Consider the following 21,970-nt stretch of genomic DNA (forward strand, 5'->3'; position numbering starts at 1 on the left):
ACCTAGGGTTCTATAGCGCATTATTGTATGCTGTCTTGTAAACACAAAGGGTCGTGTGGCGCATTATTGTATGCGGTCATGCAAACCCTCCGGGTCATGTGCATATAGGTAAGCAGCTTTGTGGTGGTGTAACTAAGTCACATAAAGTTTTATTAGTAAAGGTGACGTGAATAGAGTTTTTGGAACTCTATAAGATGGAGAATTCCAAGCATAGCGCTCTATGTAGCCTAGTTGAGAATGGAAAGAAATTTCTAATATCCTAGGGACAGTGGGAGCGATGTGTCTACTAATGGATTACTCCATTAGAGCAGAATACTCTACATTCTTAGTTGCGTGGTAGCAAATGTGAAAATTTTCCACGTCATCACTGGGTGATTGAGAGGGAAACATTCATGATTGCTCCGCAATATGATAAAGAGCCTAGGATAATGCCAAAGGCTCTAGTCCCCTGTTTTTAAAAAGTGGATCAATGTTGCGCAGTTTAAGACAAAGTCTTTGAGGATTAACCATTTTTATAATTTGGTTGACTTTCCATTATGACGCAAAACTGTTATAAAGTTATGCGTAATTTGGATAGTCATTGTTGAGGCATAAGGCTCGCTAGATACCGAATGGTCGCACCATTGAGGAAAGTGTAGACCATGAGAAGACTTCCTCCTGGGGAGTGAGGTTATTTTGACTTAGGCTATAATTGACATAAGTTCGGAACATTGATTTGTGGACATTGTGACTCGATTTCTCATTAGAGAATTGGATAAGTAGATCCGTAGGGATTTACCTTCTGCTTTTATGGTGAAAAGTTAGGAGCGCAAAAAGGTTGCTAGTTCCAATAAATCTTTTACAGCCTAAAGCAGTTATCCAAACAGTGGTTCTTAGATTTCGTCAAGCCATGATAGGGCAACGATGATCGATGAAGACCACTGAGGCATGATCAATGGTCCAAAAGAAGTTTTTCCTTACTTAGTCATTATGAGCCAGGAATTTATAAGGTTGTCGCCACCTAGGGTGGGCAGTCCTCCATTTTAGATATGATGGACATGGGTGATGTAATTCATATGCTCGGATGTACGATCCTTAGGGATTATTTTAGGAAAATTCTCGGTTTGTCTTCGATGACTTACATAAGGAATATCCTAGAACGATTCTAGATGCAAAATTGCAAACCCATTGACTTACCTATCGGTAAAAGCCAGAGCCTTAGCTATTGAGTGAATCCTCAGATTGTCTTTGGGAGAAACAGATGACCTATATTCCTTGATTTTTTCTTTGTTGTGGGAGCCTAAAGTACGCTATGTGGGCGTATTCGGCATGATAAGTTTTATCTTTGATAAATGGTTAACTGAGTTGTTTAGACATTGACCTTACTCATTAGACTGTGGATAAAATGCTTTATTAGAAGCATATTAATTTGCTCCTTGTAAAATTCAATGCGCTAGTTGGGCGCATCTGCGCTAGTTGGGCGCATTAAGAATGAACGCAAATTGGTCACCAAAAATATCTTTAGAGAGGTTATTGCGCAAGAGGTAGTGATCTTAAATCATTTCATGTGAGGCGCACATGGTGGATTCCGTTGTATATACTTATCGCAAGAGGTGCTGATAAGGCTTATGTTTGGAATCTATAATTGCGCAAGTTGTGGTCAATTTTTTTTTAAAATCGGTCACTTATTTTGAGATGATGGGATGTTGACACTATTACGGTTTGTGTCATAATGATTAGCAAATGATGATGTCAGCAGGCAAGATTGGCTCACTCACACGAGCAATCGCCCTTGACGCTTGGGAGCGAGCAAGGATGAGACTAGTGGTTTATTTTATTTGGAGCCAAGAGAGGCTTAAATCATCCACTATGTATGTCGCCTTGGTTATAACCAAGATGAGGTCGTGTTAAGGACCAAACATGGATGTTAGTACCCACTTTCCATGTTGTGCCTGTTATGATTAGCCAGATACGAGATCTCATTTGGCGCCTAGAAGGCGAGCAAATAGAGAATTCGGGTTAGGCGCTAGAAAGCGACTAGACTAATATCTGTACGGTGTATCGAGTATGACATCACTCTTTATGGAAGAGTTACTCCACCGTAACATGTATTCATACTATATGTGCTTGGCGACCGAGTAATGAGGTGAGAGAATGGATCCCTGCTTCCTCACCGTGTGAGTCTTACGTGTCATTATTGATATGACTTTCATTTATGTACCCTTTTGTGACTTTTGACTGTGTCATAAGGTAAGGGGTTGATGTTCTGCTACTTTGGTATGTTGCCTGCGGTCATGCATGATTCGGCCTTAAGGGACATCACTGGGAAAGCGATCAATCCTAAACTAAATGGCATGAGTGCAAAGGGAAGATCATCTAGTATTACACCACTGTTGTATATTCACTGCCGGCAACTCACATCGCTCTGTATGAGAGGCGAATTGAGTGTGAATATATTGCAAGAATTGAGAGGGTCAAACATGCTCTTTTTTGAGGGATTAGAGATGTTTTTTTTGGACCGGTGTAATTAGATGGGTCTGGGGTATATGAGACACTATTTCTGTTCTTTTTGGGTTGATGTCTCTATGCTGGCTCATTTTGAGTTTCTAGTATAGAGCTCCCACATGCAGGTGTTCTCAGTAGTCGCACGGTGCAGTGGCTAGTATGAGATTGTTTATTTTTGGGAGATTGAGACAGAGATGTGGCAGTGTCATGCCAACTCATGTGCGAGTGGGAGATGTTAGTAATGGGCGCCCATGTGACATGACCATTTGAACATAATTTGGATCTTATCCAAATAGGTTTTGAATTAAATTCAAACCTATTTAGGATAACCACTCAGGATATAGATATTATCAGTTTTAACTGATATGGATAAATAATAATAATATAATATATATCTGATATATGGTTATGGGTAACCTAAGAGAGAAACAACGTAGTTTTTGTTCTTCAACCCATAAACTGACTCTCTCCCAAGAAACAACGATCAAGTCATTTTGCACTGTGGTTTGTGTGGGTGATATTCACCATTGTAATATCACCCCACTGCTGGGATTGATTGATTAGATTCTGGAAGCACGTGATTTATCCATGAGGTTTTAGATCGAATCAGGTATGATCTAAACATTTTATTCCGCTGCAAGTTTGTGATCTTTGATTTACAAGTTATTTTCTCCTCTTGTATTTGAGAGCTTTTAAATAAATATATTAAATTTCTCTATACACCTCTAAATACAAATATTTCTTCACAATGTATAATATTTACAATGCATATAGTAGGCGCAAAAATAAGTAAATAAATAAATAGGATATTTGGAATCTATCCTTGTATTTTAACAGACATATACCCCTCATTTTGAAATTAAAAAAAAAAAATACATGGGAAGTCTTAAATAGCCTTGAAAAATAATTATATTATAAATATGTCTTGATACTCCAACAAGGCTAAACACCATGTATGTACATGTATGTACGTAATATCCTCAACGTTTTAATTATAGTTATCTCGTCTCTCTGTCTCTCTCTGTGTACATGTATGTACATGATTCCATATTTTGCATCTGTTTTATATCCTCAATGTTTTTTAATGGAAAATCAATGTCAAAAATTAACTTTTTTACTATGAACATAAATGTTCAACTTTCATTTTTTTTTCCCTATCATCTTATTTAGAGCATCTTATTGGTTAAGAGAGCTACTATGGTGATCATCACTAGGAGGTTTATATCACAAACAGAACTATGGCCTCGTTTAAAAATTAACTATTTTAGTAATTTAAAATTTTTGTGTTTAAAATGAGAGCTGGATTTTTTTAGTCGCATGTGATGTTTGTAAGAAAAAAAGTGAAATAATTATGAATTTGATTTGACATTTTATTTTATTATCTATTTTAACTTATTTTGACCTTTTGTAAATTTTAACCTGAAAAAAGCTAAAAATTCACTTGTCAAACAGGGCCTATATGGGGTCTCCTTTATTTTGAGTCTAATCTAGGGGTTAAGAGTAATTTGTTCAAGCAAAAATAAATCAAACAGGAGTTTTATCCTCGTCTTGGAAAACCAAATAATGTGATAAGGATTGGCACATGTCAGAGACCATTTTGCCTATGATGACTCCAAAATCCTGCATATGACAAGCATAACTCTGCATAGAGTACCTTCACCTAAACTACAGAATTGTTTGGAATTAAGTATATTTTTTTAATTTTTTATAAAAAGATGTGTAAAAAAATAAAAATAATAATATGATCCAAACAAATGCACTTATCAGGTGATTAAATAATGTGTATGAGAGAGAGAGTGTGTGTGTGTTTTGTATATTCTGGAATGTACACGAGGTGTTATGTTCCCCTTCTCATCATTTTTGTATGAACTTAAGGTGGTGTTTGTTTTGAAAGATTGGGGCATGAGATTAGACTATTAGTCCGTTATTTGGTAGCCAATTTTTGCTCCGAACTAATATTCTCTCTGGACTATTAGTCCCATATTTGTTGGATTGTTGTATCCCATGGGGGTGGGATAGAAATCATGGAATTAACTTATGAAATTACTTTTTTGACCCTCTTGTATTTAATAGCTTTTTTTTAGTGTTGTTAATTTAAAATTCTATATTAAATAAAAAATATAAATTATAAATTTAATTTAATTAGAAATAATAAATTAAAAATTATGGCCTTATAAATTAAATTTTTTTAGTGTTGTTAAAAATTTAAATTTATATATTAAATAAAAAATATAAATTATAAATTTAATTTAATTAAAAATAATAAATTAAAAATTATGGCCTTATAAATTAAAAAATTTTACTGTTGTTAAATTATAAATTATAGATTACAAATTTAAAATTATATATTAAATAAAAAAAATATAAATTATAAATTACAAGGGTAAAATAATCTTTTGAACATTTATCCTTATCTAGTCTGTCTAACCAAACATTGGATTCACTAAAAATAGTTCAATCCAGATATCTAATCCCATGACTAAACAAACATAGGATACAACTCCGGTCCAACCAAATAGTCTAGGGACAATGTATCCCAAGACTAACAGTCCAATGGATTACAATCTTTTTTATCCAGTCCGTCCAAACAAACATGTCCTAAGGATCAGGGGATTCCATGCAAAACCTTTGATTATCAAATGATTTTTAACAGAGTGGACTACAATGAAGTCCAAATCTAGCTGCCAGAACTCTATATAACATAAAGTGGACTACCAAAAAAAAACTACTTATCAAACCAACGTCTAAAAGGTTGAAGCATCATTGAGTCAATTATGTTCTAAAAACCATGCCACAATCAAGCCAAAGTCTCACACAGATAAATACACAATGCTTACTCTGATTTGGTGGTTAATAATCCGAGAGAGCACAACTTTGAATGCCAAGTTCTATCAATTCTTCCTCCACTAGGACAAGATAATGTGGTATCCGTTCCTGTATCATCAATAGCATAACAAATTTAGCCGGTCTAAGTAACATGAACAGCATAAGATAAAGCTTAACATGTGGTTAGCAGGTTTGTGGAGCAAAAATCAAGAATTAAAATAGCATACGTTGATTTAAATGGTGCACTGGTAGCTCCAACAGTTGTGCTAAAGGCAACATCCTAAAATAGGCCAGATGTCTTACCATGCAGAAACCATCCCAAGTCTCCACCCTTCTTCCCTGATGGACACTCTAAATATTCTGCTGCTAGCTGGAAGGAAAAGACAGAAAAGCAGCGCAAAGATGTCAGTGTTATGGCTCCTTCAAATATTCCGAGACAATATCTCGGTCAAAAATTCTCTATAGGAGATTGTACAGAGAACACCGGAACCATTTTCTTACGCTCCTTTTGTTTCAGCGAAAAACATTTTGCGTCCTTAAAACTAATGTACTAACGGTTGTATTAGTGGTGGTAAGGAGATGGCAAAAGGGTGACAGTGGTGGTGGCAAGAGCAGAGGTGGTGATGTGGAGGAGGTTGTGGTGGTGTTGCTGGTGGTAGTGTGGTGGGATTGGTAAAACTTTAGTTTGGAAAACGTTTTGCACTTTTTAAAAGAGCAACCATTTTCCGCCCAAATAGGTTTATTTGTTGACTTTCATTTTCCATTGTACCAAATGCCAAAAAATAAGAAAAACATTTTCTCACCCATACATATGGACCATTAGTTAACTTTCAACATGGTGTGTTCATGCAATTTGTTTCCATTGACCAAGGTTTTGTAATGTAGTACTTCAAAATTGTTATAATAATCATTAAGTTGAAGAGATCATGATTATTTAGCACATTTTAGAAGGCTTGAAAGCAATTAAGTACCTAAGTGAAAATGATGAACCCATTAAATACCTAAATAAAAACCAACTAAATACAATTGAATCAGGTTCACCATCATGATCATAAATCATTACAAAAAACATGAAAGAGTCAAAAATGACCCCCTCCAAGTTCAAAACCAGAAATTGATACCGACAAAACCTTGACCAACAAGTGTAAAAGTTTTAAACTAAATGTTAAAAAATAATGAGAAAATGGATAATGTAATGGGGAAATCACCTCTGCAAACTCAGCAGGTGGAACCTTGTCTCCATTACTAAGCCAGCCATCTTTTCTAGCTTCTTGTATGCTTCATTAATCTTCCCTTGCTTCTCACATAAGATATGCCTTGCTAAAAACAAAATCCAAAACCCAGAGTCAAATCAGGAGACTCAACATACTAGATAAATTGCAGTTAAAAAAATATAGAAGCTCCTGAAAAATAGATTAAGGGGAAGAAACAACCTTTGACATATGTGCAGGTGCCAAGCCCATCTGTCTTTGCTCCTTTTCCTTTACCTTTTGAAAAAGTATCATCCCTTCCTCCCGTTGCCTGTTTTCCTTTTCCCTTTCCTCCCGACTCTTTTGGCTTTGAGTCCTTACACATGACTCTTTAACCTTCTATACAAAACCACAATATGAAGACCTTAATGAACAAGGAGTGAGCACTGGAAGAGCTTAAAATCACACACCATAAAACGACAATTGCTTAAAGGCAAGTAAATTAAGATAACCATTATCTCATACATAACAGATATGTCTTAACATATAGTAAGATTTGCTTGAGCTCATTCCTAAGAAATATATTACTTTTGGGCTATCTTCGGATTTGCTTGAGCCAGCTCTCTCTCCCCCTCCATGATTTTCTACAAATAGCTCAAACACTATATAGTTATCTATATGTATGTACATATTGTATGTTTTTGTCTCTGTGTGTGTGTTCCCAAATGCATCTACTAATTCTTAGCATTTTAGATTTAAATCCTTAGATTTGAATCCACATCCAAACTCAAATCCATTATGAAAATATTAGGTTTTATGTATATATGGTAGTACATATTTTTTTGTATATTTTAGGGAATGTTAAGGATTGAGTAATTATTCTAGTTTCCTTTTCAGTCTTAGGGTTAGTTTGTTATATAAACCGATGTACTCTTGTATTAGAGACACAATTGAATATACAGAAGTCATTCAAAAATCTTACATGGTATCAAAGCTATGTTTAAAACCCTAGCAGCCATTGTCGATTCTTCTCTGGTTCAGCTTTCTAGATTCGTGCGACCCATCTGAGTTCGAATCACAATCCACCGATTGTGGTACTCTTGTTGGTCTAATTTGAGATTGGGTTTGACTTGTTTGGTCATCTATTTGAGTCGACCCATTTGGTCATCTAAGTCAACCTATCTGTTTGAGTCGACTCATCTGTTTCGTTCAATCGACCCATTTGTCATCTGATTCGCGACGCTGATTCGTAGGTGGTCTTTGCTGCACCGTAACCCTCTCTGGTTCATGGATTGTAAGTCGTGGATCACGACTGTGTGTGAGGGCTTCATCTGGTTAGTCACTCTCTCGCTTTGATTCACTATCATCTCTCTGAACTGGGTTTGGATATTTGACCCATATGAGGTATTATCATCTGGTTCCTTATCTGAGGTGTTGTTCACTTGGTAATTTAGTGCTCATTATTCTTTGACCCCAGTGGATATCCCTATTTGCGTATTGGCTTTCCTTTGTTTAGATCTTTTCTATTGTTCTTGCTAGTTCATTACAATGACGGATGATAAAATGGCTACGCCCAAAAATAGGCTACTGGCTTCAGATGAGTGTGCTTACTGCCATCAGAGAAGCCATTGGAAATATCATTATCCCAAGAAGGGACGTTGTAGACACCCCATTTTTGACCGACCTTAAGACTCAGACGTCACTGATTGAGCGCTTGGTGATGTTGCATAATGTGCTCGTTCAGAAGTTTCAGAGTTGCGGCCGTGAGCCCTGCCTCCGGACTTCCGAACCCTCTTCTATGCCTTGTCTCGGTTTGCGAACCAAACTCGGTTTTCTCTGTTTCTTTTCCTGAGGGAAGAGAGAGGTCCTGTAGACCAACTCTCAATGTCCGTAGGCTACATTTGGTGGCCGTAGGCCATTTTTCCCATTTCGGAGTCCGGTTTCCGGTTTTCGGAGCCGTCAGGCCGTGTGCCTCGGTTCGGGACCGCTTAACCATCTCCTATTGCTCTGATTTTTTGGCATACTTCTTATTTAATCCCTTTTGAGGGACACTGGGGTCTGAGAAACCCACTTCGTGGTCGAATACCACTTTCGGTGCTTAACAGCCCATTTTCGGGACCTCGAACTGCGTGTTTTGGTCCCCGAGCTTTCGTTTTGCAACGGTTTTCGTTCATTTTTGGCAGGTACCTCTGTTTTATCACTGGAGAGGTCACTGAAGGGTGGGAGGCCAGCAATTGTTGCAGCAACCAGTTATCTCTCCTCCGGAGCCTCCCGGCACCCGTTTTTCCAACTTCCGGGCTAATGTTGAATACCTTGGAGTTAATGTTGCCAACTTTCAACCACATATCTGTGATCTACACACTTGAGAGGCCCCTAAAAGTTGGTGGCCGGCCATTAAGGTTACCTGACCCTTTTGACCCCCTTCTTCCGGGCTAATGTTGAACCCCTTGGGCCCACATTCTTGAACTTTCAACCACATATCTGTGATCTACACACCTGAGAGGCCCCTAAAAGTTCATGGCCGGCCAGTAATTCAAATTGACCCTTTTGAACCCCTCTTTCCGAGCTAATGTTGAACCCCTTGGACCCACTTTCTTGGACTTTTAACCACATGGTTGTGTTGTACACACATAGGAGTACCTCACCAGTTGCTGGCCGGCCAGAAAATATGATTGAACCTTTTGACCCCTAGCCGGCCGGCTAGGGGGTGTGGCCGGCCGGCCACCTGCAACAAAAGTACCAGGCCGGCCTGCTTCCTTGCACTGTACACTTTACAGCTGTGGAGCTGTTTCCCCCAGACAAGATCTTTATCTGAGGGATATTTCGTGGGGGAATTTTACTCTCGTTTTCCCCCACCTTTACACCCCTTTGTTGGCCTATATAGCAAGCAAGCCTTGTAGTATTTTGGGGTTAGAAAAATTGTCCTTCAAGTCTCCATACACAACTCCATCTCCATAGCTCTCAATTCTTTGAAAAACCCTAAGTCCCTAAGCTCCATTCCTTCTACACCACCAAGCTCTACCACCACCACCTCATTTCCAGCAACAAGGGAGGTTTCTCAAAGGCCAAAGAAGCTGCAAATTCATCCAAGAAGCAACAAAAGTTTGAGTCTTCAAGGGTAAGTAATACTTTTACCCTTTTGACCCTTTTTCTTGATTTATTTGTAAGTCCTCCATGCTTTTTGTTTCAAGCTCCGGCCCTAACTGAAAAGGGCCCTCTTTTGAGCTCATCTTCACTTTTCATTGAGGGCTCAACCCTGTTTGAGCCTTCCATAATGCACTTGCTTCATTGATCCTCTTGTATGTCATGATCTTGCATGCTATTTTTGGCCCATGAGCAATTTGTTTTCGAGCATGTTGTAAACTGATATTAGGCTTATTTTGAGTCCCTCTTCAACATTGAAGAAGGGCTCAACATTGTTTGGTGTCTCCATGTGTCACTTGTAGTTATATCCCTTATTTGGCCCCATTCTTGCATAAATTGGCAGCCCCCTTTGCTTCTGTTTTTGGACCTTGATCCGAACTGAAAGTGGCCTTATTTTGGCCTATACTTCATGTTTCATTAACACTTTTTTTCTGTTTGGTGATTATTTTATATACTTCATGTTATAGCACCTTTTGAGCCTCATTTTGCATCACATTTTTAGCATGTTTGTATACTGATTTTGAGGCTTTCATATACTGTAAATATTCATATTTTTGGTCCCTCTTCAGTGTTGTAGAAGGAAATTTTTCAGTTTGGGTTTTTCTTATACCACTTGCTTCATTACCCCTCTTTTGGCCCCTATTCTTGCATGCTATTTTTCCCCTACCTATGCTTGCTGTTTGGCCATGTTTATAACTGTGAAAGTGCATCTTTTGGGACTTTCTAGCTTCTGTCTTTGCATTGCATGTCCATATTGTGCATGTTTGGCATAGCTATAGGCCATTTCGGGTGCCTAAATTCGCATTTCGAGACAATTCCATGCATTTGGTATCATTTCGCTTCATTTCGGGACTGTTTTCCCCCATATTTTAGTGCTCAAATTCCATATGAATGATTGCTATCCATTTCATTTCATTTCGTCGCATTCCGTCATCGCCTCGGTTTGCGTGCCCGTGTGCGCGCATTTCGAGGCACTTCATGTTTATCCGCCGGCATCCTATGTGAGTGTGGCTGAGCCTCACTCATGTTGGTATAAGCCCATTTGTCCATTCCATGTCATTTCATCATATTTTGTCATTGCCTCGGTTTGCGTGCCCGTGTGCACGCATTTCGAGGCACTTCATTTTTATCCGCCGGCATCCTACGTGAGTGTGGCTGAGGCTCACTCATGTTGGTATAAGCCCATTTGTCCATTCCATGTCATTTCATCATATTTTGTCATTGCCTCGGTTTGCGTGCCCGTGTGCACGCATTTCGAGGCACTTCATTTTTATCCGCCGGCATCCCATGTGAGTGTGGCTGAGGCTCACTCATGTTGGTATAAGCCCATTTGTCCATTCCATGTCATTTCATCATATTTTGTCATTGCCTCGGTTTGCGTGCCCGTGTGCACGCACTTCGAGGCACCTCATTTTCATCGTATTCTGCCATTTTCTCGGTTTGCGTGCCCGTATGCACGCATTTCGAGGCATCTCATTTTCATAGCATTATGCGTACTAGGTTGTATCTTAGATTGCATTCTGCCATTTTCTCGGTTTGCGTGCCTGCGTGCACGCATTTCGAGGTATTTCATTTCCATAACATTGAGTATGTTAGGATTATATCTTAGTTGCATTTCATGCATATCATGCATATTGCATCGTGTTCGGAATAGGAGTTAGCCCGGGCACGGGAAACGAGGTACATTTCGTACTCCGAGTGACGGAATGTGTCTCAATTCCCCAGTCGCCGACACTCCGGATTATCCATGATGGAGTTAGGTTTTAGCTGTAGTTTCATGTGCATTCATCCTATATTGAGTTGTGCATTTCGACTCCTCTGCCATCATGCCTCGGTATGCGCGATTGGTGGCACGAGGATCGAGACATGCATATATCTGTGCAAATACATTGCTATGCCCCTTTCCTGCTCTCTGTTGCAGCAAAATGAAGAATCAGCAACCTTTTGGGGCTTGGCACGCATTTCAAGAACAGGTGTAAACAGAGGCTAATTGGGGCATTCCGGTGGATTTCCGCGCAAGACAATCCGGACATGCATCATCCACCAGAAGCAAGGCAGTCCCTGGCTTGCATGCCAGTTTTATTTGCTTTCTTAGTTAATTCATTAATTAATTAGGATTTTGTAATATTTTGGACTGTAATATTCTTTTATTCGGGACTGTAATATTTGGACTGTATTATTTATTCGGACCCTCTCTGCGAGGGCATAATTGTAATAAGTGTGCGTGAGTGTGATGTATGTCTTCCAACCCCACATCTTTCTCCCTTTTATTTATCCGCTTATGATGGTTAGATTAGGGCATATTTAAATTAGCATACAGTATGACAGCATGTTTGCATTCATTCATCTGTATTGCATGCACCGGGCTCGGCGCATCATACTAACTGCATTGTACTTTCAATTTCAAAGTTGAATACATGATAGTTGTAACATTTCATATACCATCTTAGAATAGCCGAGCCTGCTATAAATGCATTTTGCATGTGTTGCATTAGGCATTTCTGTATAGTTAGGATCATGCATGATTTCTAATGAATTCCTATTTTGGCTTGGAGTACTCGGTAAGCTTTATACTTTAGCATCCTTGCATACGTGTGAGTGACTGCCATGAATAACATGCTTACCATGAGGCTATGTGCTTACATGATATATCTGCCTGAATGCCTGTGGGTGAAGGTTGGGTTACTTAAATTGGAATAAATCATCAAATGTTTTGAAGCCTACCTGCGGGTAGCGAACCACTTTCAAAAACAAGCATGAAATGTTTCGTTCCAATTCAGGCGACTCGGTCTATATTTGTGTGCTGTGCGCGTCACATAGTAACCTAGGCTAATAAACCGGAATAAGAACTCACAATGTTTTTCAAAAATTGATATCATGGTTAGTAGAGGCCGGTCTATGACCGGGCGAGCGGGGGTGCTCACGAAGTGACCTTCCCCAATCGTACCCAAGTTCCCGAGCCGAGGCAACTTTGGTGATGACGGACACGTGGCCTTTTGGCACCGAGTCAGGGTTTCCTAAATTTCCCAAAATAAAATATTTAGGTGGCGACTCTGTATCTGGCAAAGCAGTCCATATTTGGCACTACTTTTTCAAAAAATCAGTTTCTCAAAACGATTTGCCGGATTTGGACTCTTTGGTTCAGATTAGGAACCGTGACATTTTAAGAGTCCGAGCTGTAGTGACCCCAAATGAACAGAACGGGACTTAACCCTCCCGAGGCGTTCGAGGACGTCTACAGACGTCTGCCTACCTCGTCTTCTCAGCAATCTTAGACTCAGTTCCGTGCTCCTCTTCAGAGTACTCTTCGGCCTCCCACCACTTATATTGCTCCTGCTTCGGCTCTTGATCCTGACTTGGCTTCCTTGAGTGCTCAAACTGGTCAGCTTCAGCATATACTGTCTACCTCCCAGCCATTCCCGTCTGCCTCCGTTGTTTCCTCTATTTATTCAAATGTGCTTGGGTCTTCTTCAGGTATCTCTTCGTCTATCTAGATTTTTTACTCTGGTTCCTCTCATCATATGACTGCCCATCTCTCATTACTTCAAAATTGTACTCCTCCTCCCTTTTCTATCACTGTTAATGTTGCTAATGGGTCTGGTATGTTTGTTATATCTGTTGGGTCACCGCCTGCTATATATGATGTCTCTATTCCATCTATCTTATATATCCCTCAGTTATCTGTCAATTCATTATCTATCAGTCAACTTAATGCCTCCAGTTTTAATGTTATCTTTTCTTCTTCTATCTGTTCTATGCAGGATCGGATGTCCAAGCAACAGATTAAGACTAGTCATAAAGTTGGAGACCTCTATGTGGTGAAGAGCCTACATCTACTTATGACTACCTCTTCGACTGCCTTTTCTTCTTTCAGTTAGATTCTCTATCAAGTCCTTTCTATTTGTAGCGTTTCCAGATTAGAGCATTTGTTTGTTGACCGCTTACGGTTTTTAACTCAGTCAAGTATATTGGGTAAAGTTTCTCCTACTCAACTTACCAAGTGTCAGGGATGTAAACTTGCCAAAATGACAGCCTTACCTTTTCGTAAAAGCATTTCTATATTTGATACACCGTTTTCTTTAGTTCATACTGATGTCTGGGGTCCATCTCCTATTCTCTCTAAAGGGGGTCCTACATACTATATTTCATTTGTTGATGACTGCACCTGTTACACTTGGATTTACCTTATGACTCATAAGTCTGCCTTCTACCAGATATACCGTACTTTTCAGTTTATGGTCACTACAGTTTGGGTCTACTATTAAATTGTTACAGTCTAACTTGGGTAAAGAATATTTTAAAACTAAGTTCTGTGAATGTTTGGCCAATTTGGGTACTATTCACCAAACTTCTTGTACTGATACACCTGTCCAAAGTTGAGTGTAAATACCGTCATCTCCTTGAAACAACTAGGTTTCTTCTTCTCTCTGCCTCTCATCTTGGGGTGAAGCAGTTCTTATTGCTGTTTTTTCTTCTCAACTGTATGCCTACTCTCCTTCTCTCTGGTCGATTTCCATACAAGGCTCTGTTTTCTCAATTTTCCAATTACTCCCTTATTCGTGTGTTTAGGTCTGCTTGTTTTGTCCTTTTACCCTGTAAAGAAATCTTATAGTTTCTAGTGCAATCTTAGGAAAATAGATAACAAACTACAAGAAAGAATAGGGCACAAAATATGTAAGTGGCTGAGCCAGCAAGGTAACAAAAATAAGTATAAGAACAAACTATGCAAAACAAAAATAAAAATAAAAATGAGAACATTTGACAACAAACAATAGAACAATGAAATTTTTTACAGTTGAGCTGGCTAAGAAATTAACACTTTTGAGGTAATTTATTATCTTTGATTTCTAATAATGAGGAAAAGTGAATTGAAAACCAAGAGATACTTAAGAGTAAACAATTTCATTATCTAGATTAAATTATTAATAAGGATTGAGAGATTGAAGATGATGTGGCCCATAAACTAAAGTGGGTTGGTTAGAGTGGAGGAATACTTCTGACATATTATGTGATCGACGTATACCAACATAATTGAAAAAAAAAAATTATAGAGTAGTTATAAGGTCAGCAATGCATCATGAGACAAATGTTAACAAACTAAGAAATAACACATAAGTAAAATGAACGTAACTGAGATGAAAATGTTGAGGTGAATGTGTGGTAAGACCATGGAAGGTAGAATCAGAAATAAATTTGTTTGTGAAATGGTAAAAGTAGCACCAGCTGAACATAAGTTGAGAGGGAACAAATTATAATGGTTTTGTCGTGTATAATGAAGACTGATAGAGGCAACAGCGAGGATGTTTGATAGGATCACAGTTAATGGAAACGCTAGGGAGGAGGGAAAGACCTACGTTGACATGGGATAGTGTAGTAAATAAGGATTAGAATTTACTTAATTTAAGTGAGCATATGGCCCTTGATAGAGTATAACAGAGAAAAAAGATTCAGGTAGGTCACCTAATGTCATGACATTGACGTCCAATCACTACCAAGATTTCCAATACAATATCTGAATTTTCACCAATCAAATAACACCCAGTCTCAAATCTTGTAATCATAAGTAAATGCTAGAAGAAAATATCCCAGTTCATAAGAAACATTACTAGCAATTATAGCAATACGAGGAATTCTACCTTCATAAAAACACATCTCTGTGTGAACATTGTCACTTTTTTTTAGAAAAAAAGAAAAAAAAAGAATGCCCTTCACATCTAATAATTGCCACATTCAATAACTACCAAATGGTTTTTTTCGTTCATCAAACTGCCCAAAATTACAAATCAATTTACCTCATTCATCTGTCCAAAAACTTAAATTTAAAATTATAATCGCATAGCATTTGCACCTATCACTAGTATATATGTATATATACATCGAGCCCCCAAATTACAAGTTATTCCGGTATCCAGAAATGCCCAAATCCCAAACATTTGGTCACTTTCGACAGTTCACTTCATTCCATGAATTAGCATAGGAAAAACATAGCCAACAAGTAATCCAATTTAACAAAATACACAAACAATGACAAGTTTTCTCATAGAAAAAACATATGATGCAAATCAAATCACACCAAGGAAATGGAAATGGAAGGAAAAGGGTAGAATTTAGAACCAGTGATGAGATCAGTGAGCTGGGTCTTTACATTTTGATCCGATTTTACAGTTCTGGCAAGAATACTAACACCACAGCCACATGAGAGCTATGTCGTCCACCAAGAACTTGATTAATCTCCCAATATTCAAAGCTCAAATTACAGATTTGCCCTTCATCTCTTATTCTTATGTCCTTCATTCACACTGCAGTATGGTTTACCAACGTATATATTTTAGGGTTTATAAATTATGGGTACATTAGTATTGATTTCTTTTTTTATTACCAAGGTAAGTGTATATATTGGTGAAAAGTCTACTATTATCATATGTTATTTGATTTTATTTTTATTTGTTATTTGTTATTTGATTTCTTATTTTTTTTAATTTGGTTATAAAACAACATGAGTTTGAAAAATCGTCGAAAAATCACTAGTAACCACCTGATAGTTGGTGATTCACGGAAATGAGTAAACACAAAGATGAATAGATAAGTAATATAAGACTATAAAGAAATGACATTTAGATAAATAATTAAACAGACAGGTGATACGTGTATAAATAAGTAATATTTAGATAAGTAAGTTTTAAACAAATAAATTTCCTTTTAAAAATATTAATGTTCTTTAATTTAAAAAGATTTAAATTTGAACCTATTGATTCAAAAGTTTAAAAAATGGAGCTCTCGTATGCTTCTAATAATAAATTGTATATAAATTTTTTAAAAATGTCATTTTTTAAGCACTAATAAAAATTCAAATTTTAACAATAGTATATTGAGAGGGTAATTTATAAATAAATTGGGTCGAGCTAAGGAAGAGACTTCTTTGGAAATTGGGCCGCACGACGGACCGAGGTAGGAGCAGATGTACTTCGGTCTAAGGACTAAGCGGGTATGGGAAGAGATGAGTGGGCTTCATAACCTGGACCTGGTTTCTGTCAGGCCGATCAAAGGACTGAGCTAGCTAGGCATTGTGCATAGGAGCGCCAAGCTAACTTCGCTGTCATGCCTGGTTAGCTCGATCTTAAATAAATAGCCCAGTTGGAGTATGCCTAACCGAGGTATAGGCACTGAAGCGAAGATCTGAGCTAGGTTAGTTCGGTCAAATCTACCGTTCAAGCATAGCAATATTAGCTCGGTCGTACTGTCATATTACCGAGCTAATACCATTTCACTTGGTTAAAGCAGTGATAAGGGTGTTGAAGGATAAGCATTATCTTTCAGGAGTGTGATTCCTAGGAGGACTCTACATTGAGGAGTAAGAGTCCTACTAGGATTGTGCCACGCGGAACCTATAAAAGCTCACAATATAATTTATGTACAGGTAACACAACTTTGATTCTCAAATACACAGAGCTTTTGTCTATTGTTTATTTTGCTGACTTAGGCATCAGAGAGGTATCCGGCACACACCCGCTGGCTAGCTCACGTTTGTGTTTTTAGGGAGTAAAGCGACGACGTTTGGAGGAGTGCAAACTTGATCAATAAGATTATACGAGAAGATTATTTCGTGCTCGTACAATTAGCGCCGTTTGTGGGAATTCCACAAAGAACAAAACCTCTTGATCAAGCTTTCCTCTCTAATTGGAAGCAATGGTACACAATGAAGACTTGCCGCAATCAACTATTGATGGGCAAACCCCGGAGGGGGGTGGGAGGCGCGAAGGCTTGCCTTCTATCCCTCCCATGGTGGACTTAGAACCCCAACGACAGAACCCCCGGAGGGATGCAAGGGGGAGGCGGGCTAGCAGCCCCCGTCGCTCTCAAAGTCTTGAAAGACAGAGGCGGATGATGGACCCTCAAGTTCTGGAGGATCACGTGAAGGAGCAGGACGAGTTAATAAGGAAGATGGCGGCAGACATAGAGTCAATGAAGTGCCAAATAAAAGGAAAAAGGGTGGCGACATAAGAGGGGTGCAAAGGCAACACGCCCCCCTCGCCACTCGGAGGATCGTAATAGGCGTACCACACCACCGCAAGAAGAAAGTAGGAGCCTTAGAATAGGCGGCACTTAATCAAGGACTTCTAGGACTTGTTACTCCAGGTCTGAGAGAACGAGAACTGAGAGGTCATATACTGAGGGAAGTACCTATCGGCCCTCGCACACGTACCAAACGTCATCTAGGCACACGGAGTTGCCCAGATCATCTGACCTGCGAACTGTGCTTGAAGAAAGGGCCCGATAGAAAGAGGATACCAGGGCACGCGACCCACGCAGAGTTTCAGCCCTTCAACGGTTGGCCCCTTGGACGCATGAGAGCATCAAGGTAGGAATGCCAATGCCGCGCATTGCTTATGAACCAACAGATAAAGTATTAGCAAGGCTATAGAGCTCGCCGTTCATTCCGGAAATTGAGAATGCGCTACTACCTTCAGGCTTCCACCAGCCCAAATTCACTATTTATAAGGAGAAGACAGACCCTTACATACACTTAAACCACTTTCGCTAGGTTATGGCAGTATACCGGCGAAACGAGGCTTTAATGTGCATCTTATTTCCATCCAGCCTCGGCGACCTAGGTTTAACCTGGTTCGAAAGGCTAAAAGAGGGTAGCATTGCCTCATGGGACCAGTTGGCAGAAGCGTTCGTGACTAGATTCAAGACGAACACCAAGACACCAGTGGAGATCGACCAGCTACTCTCCATTGACATAGGAGAAAAAGAGACGTTGAGGTCCTACAACAGTCGCTACTGGGAAACCTTCAACCAGATTGGGGATTGCTCTACGAACCTCGCCATTGCACGATACAAACGGGGCCTGCCAGTCGGTAACAAATTGAGGGACTCAATTACCATGACACCACCTCTCACGATAGAGGCCTTAATGGAGAGAGTGCACCAACATATTCGCATGGAGGAAGATAGCGCCTGTGCTAAGGCAAAATCTGGCACAACAGCAATGCTAGATAAAAAGACTATAGCAAAAGTCAACACGGTAGAGCAACCTAACAGGAATGGGCGAGGTAGGCGGGCCAACAAAGAGGACCCAGACAAAAGGAGGTTAAGAGTTCGCACTGCCATTACAACAGTGTTCAAAAAACCAATCTACCGAATTCTCAGTGAGATACGCAACGAACCTTTCGTCCGATGGCCAGCTAAGTTGGGAGAAGCACAAAAACACTATGACAAGAGGTCCCGGTGTACCTTCTATGATGAAAAGGGGCACTGCATTAAAAATTGTACGCCATTGAGGCAGTATTTGGAGGAGCTAATGGTAGCTGGGCACCTGGACCAGTACATAGAAGGAGGAACACAGCCAGCCACCCAGAACCACAATAACCCAAACGGGATGCCGGTCGACGCTCCACCTCAAGGTGTAATTAACGTAATACATGGGATATTCGAACCTGAGCGGGTATGTGAACTCAGGGAGATGATCAAAAAGGCTGAGCACTTAAGGGAGGTATTAAGTGCACAACCTACCATCAAAAAGGGGAGAACAGAGGCCACAAATGTCATATCTTTTTCAGACAAAGATTTAGCAAGGATATACTGCCCTCACAATGATGCACTGGTTGTTACTCTATGCGTCAAGAATTTCGACATCAAACGGATTTTGATCGACCAAGGAAGCTCATGTGAGATAATGTATTACGAAACCTTCAAACAACTGAAACTGGAGGACAAAGACTTGGCACCTGCAACATCTCCCCTGATCGGACTCAACTCAATGCCAGAGTGGCCAGTGGGCAAGATAATCCTCCTAGTCAGAGCAGGAACCATGACGAAACAGGTGGAATTCTGGGTATTGAAAGTCCCCTCCACTTACAACATAATCTTGGGGAGGACATGGTTGCACGCCATGCAATCGGTAGCGTCAACCTACCACCAAGTATTGTGGTTCCCCAACGAAGCCGGAGTAATTGAAGAGGTCTTTGGAGACCAAATTATGTCAAAGCAATGTTTCATCACAGTAAATGGCAGCCGCGCTGCAAAAGGATATGTACAGATGGTAGAAGAGCCTGAGAGCAATGAACTGTTCGCAGATATTGGCAAGGCAGCTAAACAGAAGGCAGTGGAAGACTTGGTACAGGTAAAGATAGATGAAAAGAACCCAGAAAAGTTATTTTTGCTCGGCTCGTCTTTGTCCAGCACTGAGAGAACAAAGGTCATGGAATTCTTAACCTCTAACATCGAAGTGTTTGCTTGGACGCCGTATGACATGCCTGTCATTGACCCAAACATCATCTGTCACCAACTGAATGTCCACCTAACTGCCAGACCAATTATACAGCGCACTCGCAGATCAGCACTCCACCATGCCGAGATAGTGGCGGAAAAAGTGGGAAACTTGCTGGACACATGAGCTATCAGAGAGGTGCACTATCTCAGGTGGATCTCCAATACCGTAGTAGTACCAAAGAAGAATAAAAAATGGCGTGTCTGTGTGGACTATAAAACAGTCAACAAGGCATGTCCAAAGGACAGTTTTCCCCTACCACGGATAGACCAACTGGTAGACCTGACGGCAGGACACAATCGACTTAGCTTCCTTGATGCATACAGAGATTACCATCAGATCGCTATGTATGAACCAGACCAGGAGGTCACATATTTTACTACGCCAAGAAGATTATATTGTTACAAGGTCATGCCCTTTGGCCTACAGAATGCAGGGGCTACATTCTAGCGGATGGTCACCAAAATGTTTGAACCATTGTTAGGGAAAACAATGGAGGCTTACATAGATGACATGGTGGTCAAAAGCAAGGATGAGAAAGACAATCTCAGGAACCTAGACAAAATGTTCCAAATCCTAAAGAAGAACAAGTTGCGTCTAAATGCATCTAAGTGTGCATTCGACGTAGGATCAAGCAAATTCCTAGGCTTCCTAGTGACCAACCGAGGTATAGAAGTAGACCCATCTCAGATCAAAGCAATCCAAGATCTAGAGAGGCCCAATAGTAAAAGAGGTACAGCATCTCACTGGCCTAGCTGTCGCACTAAACTGGTTCATAAGTCGGTCATCAAACAGATGTCGACCATTCTTCCAAGCATTAAAGGCCAAATTTGAGTGGGATGAAGAATGCGATCGCGCCCTAGAAAGCCTGAAAGAGTACATGTCTTCTCCACCGTTGCTAGTAACCCTAGTACCTGGAGAAGAGCTCTTTTCATACCTAGTAGTTTCACAGCACGCAGTCAGCGCATTGTTGGTCAAAGCGAAAGGAATCCAACACCTGCCCATCTTTTATGTTAGCAAAACCTTGCTGGGCGTTGAAACCAGGTACCTACCATTAGAAAAACTGGCCTTAGCCTTAATGATGGCCTCAAGGAAGCTGTCGCATTACTTCCACACCCACACCATAATCGTCCTAACAGCTTTTCCCTTAAAAGCCTTGTTTGAGAGGGCAGACTTTTTTGGGCGAATCTTGAAATGGGCGGTGGAATTGGGACAGTTTAATATCAAGTTTCAACCCAGAACCGCAATAAAAGCCCAAGCTTTGACAGACTTTGTGGCAGAGTTCACACCAGGAAGTCATCACATTTGCCCAGTTGACTTGACTGGTACAACCAAAATGGGGACGGAAAGTGCTGCAGGAAATGAGCAACCTCTAATACAAGATACTCAGCCACATCCCAAGGCATATCGGATTGAAGAAAGGGAAGAAGAAGCAAACCATGCTATACCCAGCAAAGACTCATCGGCAAGTAAAAACTTGGTACAGTCAGACAGTGAAGAGCAAACCCCAACAGTAAGCGTAGACTTGGAAGAAAACATCAGCAACACTCATGACCCCAAGACATCATCCGACCCCTCCACTTGCTGGAAGCTATTCGTTGGAGAGATGTGGAAGCTCTTCATAGATGGAGCATCCAATAGGCACGATGCAGAACTTGGCATAGTTCTCATCTCACCAGATGGCCTAGTAGTGGAACAAGCAGTCAACCTTGGCTTCCCAGCATCAAACAATGAGGCGGAGTATGAAGCACTCTTAGCAGGCCTAAAATTAGCACTTTTCATGCAGGCCGCCGAGCTAATGGTTTACAGTGACTCCCAATTGGTAGTAAACCAGATTTCAGGCAACTACGAAGTGAAAGATGAGAGGATGGCAAAGTATCAAGAGTTAGTCAGAAAGGAAATCATGAAATTTGAAGTAGTGCGGATAGAGCAGATCGGTTGAGAAGAAAATAGTAGAGCAGACGAACTAGCAGGCTTTGCTTCGATGGCTGATACATCCATTCCACATCCATTACTGATCGACTTCCTACCAAGACCAAGCATTGAAGAACCC

The 21,970-nt window shown here is 40.0% G+C and overlaps 1 protein-coding gene and 1 pseudogene across 4 annotated transcripts in view; one reads left to right on the forward strand and one right to left on the reverse strand.

Moving 5' to 3' along the window:
- The window catches only part of LOC114318696 (uncharacterized), a 108,787-nt gene that overhangs the window by 28,171 nt on the left and 58,646 nt on the right, over positions 1-21,970 (forward strand). The window lies entirely within an intron of this gene.
- Positions 5,162-6,885, reverse strand: LOC145813686 (uncharacterized; annotated as a pseudogene).

Source organism: Camellia sinensis, chromosome 15, assembly GCF_055761805.1.
Source record: "Camellia sinensis isolate YWXY chromosome 15, ASM5576180v1, whole genome shotgun sequence".
Taxonomy (NCBI): Eukaryota; Viridiplantae; Streptophyta; class Magnoliopsida; order Ericales; family Theaceae; genus Camellia; species Camellia sinensis.